Source organism: Odontomachus brunneus, unplaced genomic scaffold (assembly GCF_010583005.1).
Source record: "Odontomachus brunneus isolate Ranch 3 - 2012 unplaced genomic scaffold, Obru_v1 Obru_scaffold_067, whole genome shotgun sequence".
Lineage (NCBI taxonomy): Eukaryota > Metazoa > Arthropoda > Insecta > Hymenoptera > Formicidae > Odontomachus > Odontomachus brunneus.
The window spans coordinates 243908-250247 of record NW_022639517.1 but is presented as its reverse complement, the minus strand read 5'-3'; positions in this window follow the sequence as shown (position 1 = coordinate 250247).

The following is a 6340-nucleotide window of genomic DNA, read 5'->3' as shown; positions in this document are numbered from 1 at the left end:
CTATTCTATCGAGCGTTATCGGCAGATCGCGAAATTAATTAAATCGAACGGTCGCGGGGATGAATCATGGAAAGAGCGAGAAAGATGGTTTTGGTTTCTGCGGAAAATCTCGCGAGAATGCAGCAGCAGCAGCAACAGCAGCAGCTACAGCAACAACAACAACAACAACCTGCCGTGTTTCCCACCGTTTCGGCGAATAACGACGCGGGATCCGGTGAAAATACCGTACGCACCCTGGGAACCGTTTTGTCGCGACTCGACGCCGAGATGAGACGAATTCTCGACTCAACGATGCAGGATCGCGAGAAATGGGAATTGTACAGAGAGGCGCTTCAACGTTACCTGCATTTTTCCGAGAAAAAGAAAAAAATCAACAAACGCGCGAAAACGCGGGCGATGACGACGACGTTGCCGAAAACAATCGTCCCGAAAACGACGGAAACGACAACGTCCTCGATGACGAACCGGAGCTCGATCGTCGTCATCGTGAGAGAGTGACGAGGGAAGCGGAGGAGGAGGATGTACCGACGGAGGCGCGTATCGATGAAGATAACGCGGGCGCATTGAGCCGCCCCGTCGGCGAAGCCCCCCGTCGTGAACGCCGCGGCGAGCAGAAAAGCATCAGAGGAATATTGGATAAAATCCCGAAAAGTTATCGCGGTAAAGCGCGCAAGCTATTGCGACATTTATGCGATGTGGCGGTGCCTGTTAGAATAAGCTGGGACAGACAAGGGGTCGTGAGTATAGACGGGAACGTTTTTTTTAAAGGGAACAAACATCGCCAAACTCGTGAACGATGCGGTATGCGAGAGAAAAACCTTAAAAGCTACGGGGAGAGGCCAATTCGCTCGACTATTGCGCGATATAGCTACTCCTCCCGAATTCGTGGGAAATCGCGAATTACGAGAGAAGAGCATTCGCCAGATTTTCACCAAAGAATCGCCTTTGCGCGATAACATTTCTATTCCCGATGATTTAGCGGGTTAGAGTTTATAACCTGCGACAGTAACAAGAACAAAACCTGCGTGAGTGACCGCGATTTCAAACTCGCGAGGAAGAGGCGATTGTTAAATTGGAATCTCCAAGAACCTTTGGGCAGTAACGCGTATATCCTCGAAGGTCCGTCGTCGTCGTCGTCGGCGCGTAAAAACGTAACTTTTCCCGGGACAAGGGTGGCGGCCGGTAAACGCGGATCCGGTGAGACATCGTTCAAAGAGGAACAGGACAACGAGGTGTTTATATCCAGCAACAACAAGAAGAATAAAACGCGCGTGAGTGACAGAGATTCTAAATTCGCAAGGAAGAGACGATTGTTGGATTGGAACCTTTTGGAATGACGAGGCTGGAAAAATTATACTATAATCCCGCGCACTATGCGGGATACTCAGCCGTGGAAAATCTTTCGCGCGCCGCCGAGACGGATTTCAATCGAAACGAAATTATTAGTTGGCTCGAGTCACAAGACGCGTACACGCTGCACAGACCGATGACTCTCAAAGGGAGCGGCGCGGTCTAGGCATGCCTCGAGCATCCCCCGCTGCTCCCATTAGCCAACCCCACCTCCGCGTGGTGAGAGTCGGGCAACGTCTGGACGCTGCCACGTCCAGACGGCCGACGGGGCCCTGGCTGTCCGTGTGCCCCAAAAGGCGGACTCTTCCCTCCGCCCACGTGCCCAGTCTATGGTGAGACGTGGGGCCAAGAAAGGACGGGCTTTTTCCAGCGGTAACGGGAACGGTGGCGCCCCCCGCGAACCCCGGTGTCCGGAGGACTCGAGCGATATGAAATCCGCAGAGACAGTCCACACTGTCCGAGCATTGGGGCGAGTAGGAGTGCCTCCCGACCGTGCCGCTTCCTTCCCTTTCCAGCGGGAGCGGGACAGGGCAACGCCTCGATAGGACCGGTACCTGAGCGGCTCGAGCGGTACGAAACCGTGCAGACAGCCTAGTTGGGCCGGGTATTGGGACCGGAAAAGGTGCCGCCCAGCCGCGTCGCTACCCTTCCCCCTCTTTCTTCCTTCCCTACACCTCCCGGAGAGGTATCCCACACTTGAGCAGTCCATCACCCTCCGTCTCCCTCTGCCGCATCGATGATGTAGGGGAGGAGGCAGGGGCTGCCTCGCAGCCTACCGGGCCCTGCGTCCCTCCGTTTCGACGGCAGGATCGACGGAACCGGGGGCTCTTTTCCTTTCAGGTGCAGAACTACACAGCATTGCCGCGAGCACATAATTGGCTCGGCGCCGCGGCCGTCGGCCCTGGACGGGACTGTCATGGCGCTAGCGGCATAAAAACCCTACCACCTACTTCCCTTTTCCTTTTCCCTCACCCTAGGTGGCCCTTACTTCTGCCTCGCTGCATCCTTGATGCAGGGAGGAGGAGCATGGGCTGCCGTAACAACCTACCGGGCCCTGGGTTCCTCCGCTTTGGCGGAAGGGGCGACGGAACCGGGGGTATTTTTCTCTTTCAGGTGCCGTTAGTGTGAAGCCCGACACCCATAGGGTGTCGCGCTTTGCTCCCTCAGCCGTGAAGGCTATACGCAACTTCTTTCAGGTGCAGTATAAAACACAGCATTGCCGCGAGCACATAATTGGCTCGGCGCCGCGGCCGTCGAACCTGGGCGGGACCGTCATGGCGCTAGCGGCGAAGAACCCAAACCCTCCATTTCCTCCTTTTCCCCTACCCTTAGGGGCCCATAACCTTCCGCCCCCCCTTGCTGCATCCCCGATGCAGGTTAGGGGGGACATGGGCTGCCTTGACAACCTTCCGGGCCCCTCGTCCTTCCGCTTCGGCGAAAGAGGTGACGGAACCGGGGGTACTTCTCTTTAAGGTATAGCAGAAAACACAGCTTGCCGCGAGCACATAATTGGCTCGGCGCCGCGGCCGTCGAACCTGGGCGGAACCACCATGGCGCTAGCGGCGCTAACCTAAACTCTCCAAATTCCTTCTTTTTTCCCCTACCCTTGGCGGCCTATCGCATTCCGCTTCCCCTTGCTGCATCCTTGATGCAGGGAGGGAAGGCAGGGGCCGCTACAGCAACCTACCGGGCCCTGCGCCCCTCCGCTCCCCGCGGCAGGGTCGACGGAACCGGGGGTATATTTCCTTTTCAGGTCCGCAGGGGAACAGTGCGGTGTAGGCATGGCTCTGACCATCCCCCACTGTGACCTCTTTCTTCTCATTTTCTTCTCTTGTTCTTCTTCCTCTCTTCTCTTCTTCTCTTTACCTCGTTCGAGGCAGCGTGCCTGAAGGGCCGCCGGGTTGGGGGGTCCCGATATACCCCCCAATTATTTAATCATGGGCTTGTCTAGAAAAATCGTTACCTGCGGCGGGTCGGTAACGTCGCGCCGGCATGGGGGGATTGTAGTCCCAGGCCCCCCCAGGTCGTCATCGAGTGATGGGCCACGGGATGACTTCCAAGCCGGCGCGTCTGCGGCGGGCGCGCCGGTGGCTAGGGTTATCGCCGTTAGAGCTTCGCCTCAAGGTCGCAGCCTTCGTGCTGTCTCGATTAGGCTGGTTAGGTGCGACACGCACCGCCGGGTCGCGTGAGGCATAATACAGTAGGTCGCGAGCTGGAGGTAGCCGGAGGCGGCACACTACTTCGTGTCGACTCCAGAGGCCTACTCCAGGTTCGCGGCCTTCTGTCGGGAAACCCTTTGGTTGAAGGTTCCGTATTAGATTTCACAGCGGCCTACCCGGGGGATGTCGGAGCCTCCGGGCATGGGTAAACGGCCTCGCAACCTTCGCGAGATCACCGTGGACCCGGGCCGCTGAGGTAGGAAATAACTAATATTTTATTTTATTTTTAGGTTCTCACCTCACCTTCCTCACCTCCATCACCTAAACCTAATACCCATTCCTCTTCCCTTTCCCTCCCATCCAAAGGGTCAGAGCGTGTGTCTGGGCGAGACACAAGTGAGCGGGCCTCCCCGTGGTCCCCGTGGGCGTGGGGCGCGCGCTGCAGCCACAACGTGCAGGCGGCGCGCGCGTCACGGCTAAACCGCTCATCCTGCGAACACGTCCCGCAGACGCTGCTGGATTTTTCCATCGCCCCTTCCCCTGTCAGTGGTTGACAAACGGTAGAAGCAGATGGTAGCAAGTTGCGTACAGCCTTCACGGCTGAGGTAGCAAAGCGCGGCACCCTATGGGTGTCGGGCTTCACACTAACTGCACAGACCGATACGACACAAATTTCCCCGCTTACATTACAACGTGACGAATATTGACGACGTGTGGGAGGCTGATTTGATCAAACTTTGCAATCTCAAGAACTACAACGATGACTACTACTACTTGCTCACGATTATCGATGTGCTCAGCAAATACGTCTGGGTGGAAGCGATACGTGACAAAACAGGTGTTAGCGTGACGGCGGCACTCCGACGCGTGCTCTCAAGGAGCGAGGGACAGCTACCTGTGTATCTACAGACAGACAAGGGAAAAGAATTCCTCGCGCTCCCTTTCAAAACTTTTTGAAAGAAAAGGGCATACGTTTTCGCGTAACTCGAAATTCCGATGTCAAAGCCGTTGTAATCGAGCGCTTCAATAGAACGCTCAAGGAACGAATGTGGCGCTATTTTACTCATCGGAATACGCATCGTTACATCGATATTTTGCAGGATATCGTGCGTGCCTACAATCACATCCGTCATTCCGCCACTTTGATGCAGCCGGCGAGTGTTACACTGGAAAACGCTCACATCGCACGCGAAAATACGAAGCGGCGATACGAGCGCAAGGGGGGAGCTCGTAAACGAAAGGCTAAATACGTGGTGGGCGATCTGGTGCGAGTCAGTAGGGCGAAAGGCACCTTCGAGAAAGGATACGAGGCGAATTGGAGCGAAGAAATATTTCAAATTCATCGCGTTCTCGCGTGGCGAGAGCCGAGGGTATACGAATTGAGCGATCTATCGGGTGAAGTTATAGACAGAATATTCTACGAACAGGAACTAACGGGGGTGAGCAAAAATTTGCGAGAAGAGGAGTTTATCGTCGACAAGGTGATAAAAAGCAGGGGACGCGGCGCCGGTAAGGAATTGCTAGTTAGCTGGCGAGGATGGGAGCGGTGCACTTGGACACGGTGCATTTGGACACAGCCAATCACAGCACCGTGTGATTAGAGACATTTGTAGGGTTCCTTGGAACAGCGACTTGTGATTGGACTGTGTCCAATTGTCCCGTGTCCAACTGATATACACCCGGCGAGGATACCCCTCTAAATTTAATTCGTGGATATTCGCTTCGAATCTGAAATCGCTCGGGCATAATGCGAGAACAATTTCTCATGATTCTACCTAGCAACAGCAGCATGTGATACTTTCCGGAAAATACGACCACGTCGTTTATCACGGAATTACCTCAACGAGTAGATTTGCGCGGTCAATGGGAAGTCGCGCTCACCGAGATTCAGTTTCCTTACAGTTTTTTGCACATACAAGCCGGAGAGGAGGGTCAACTCGTCTTCGTCAATATCGAGGAGCACGAGCCGCAGAAAACGGTCGAGATCGAAACCGCCAGCATAACCCCCGGCTTTTACCGCGATTTACCGGATTTGATGTCGGCCTTAAACAGCGCCTGTGCGGAAATCGGTGCGCACATCGTTTGGCGGGTGGATTCGCGACTCGGTGGCAGAGTCATGAGTCTCAAGTGCGACAAAAAACATTGCACTTTGACCCATTGTGTAAAATTCTCTGACAAGCTCGGTCGTATGCTAGGGTTCGACACACACGAAAAACGCGCAGAACTAATATATCCCGAGGTGGCGAATATCGAATCCGTATCGCGCTATCCCGATTCGAAATCTACACCGAGCGCACGCAAAGTTAGCGAGGAATTATTTTACATAATTTCGTCGACAACGCGGGAACTCGCGTCCGACGCGCCGGGTAGCATCGCGCGAGGTATTCCCGATAAACTCTTCATTTATTGCGACATCTGCGAGCCTTACGTAACGGGAGATGTCTTTTCCTCTCTTCTTCGAGTGGTCCCGGTCGAGCACTCGCTCGACAGGCACATTTTTTGTAACGCCACAAAGAATTTTTCACGCGCTAATTACATCTCTCTACGCTTGACTTGTTTTCGAACGGTAGAAATAGATATAAGAGATCAAACGGGGGAGAGCATACCATTCGAATTTGGAACGCTGACGGTGACCTTGCACTTTAGGCGATTAAAGAGAATTTGATATTATAACGCGATATGAGTCATTACCAGGAATATTACAAGGCGCAGACCGGGAGTGGCCGCGGTGATGGAATTCTCCGTATTTTCGTAGGTTCGCCGTACCAGCGCGGACACGGTATCGGAAGTTTTCTCGGGGAGCTATTTAGACGAGCGCTTCCTTATTTGAT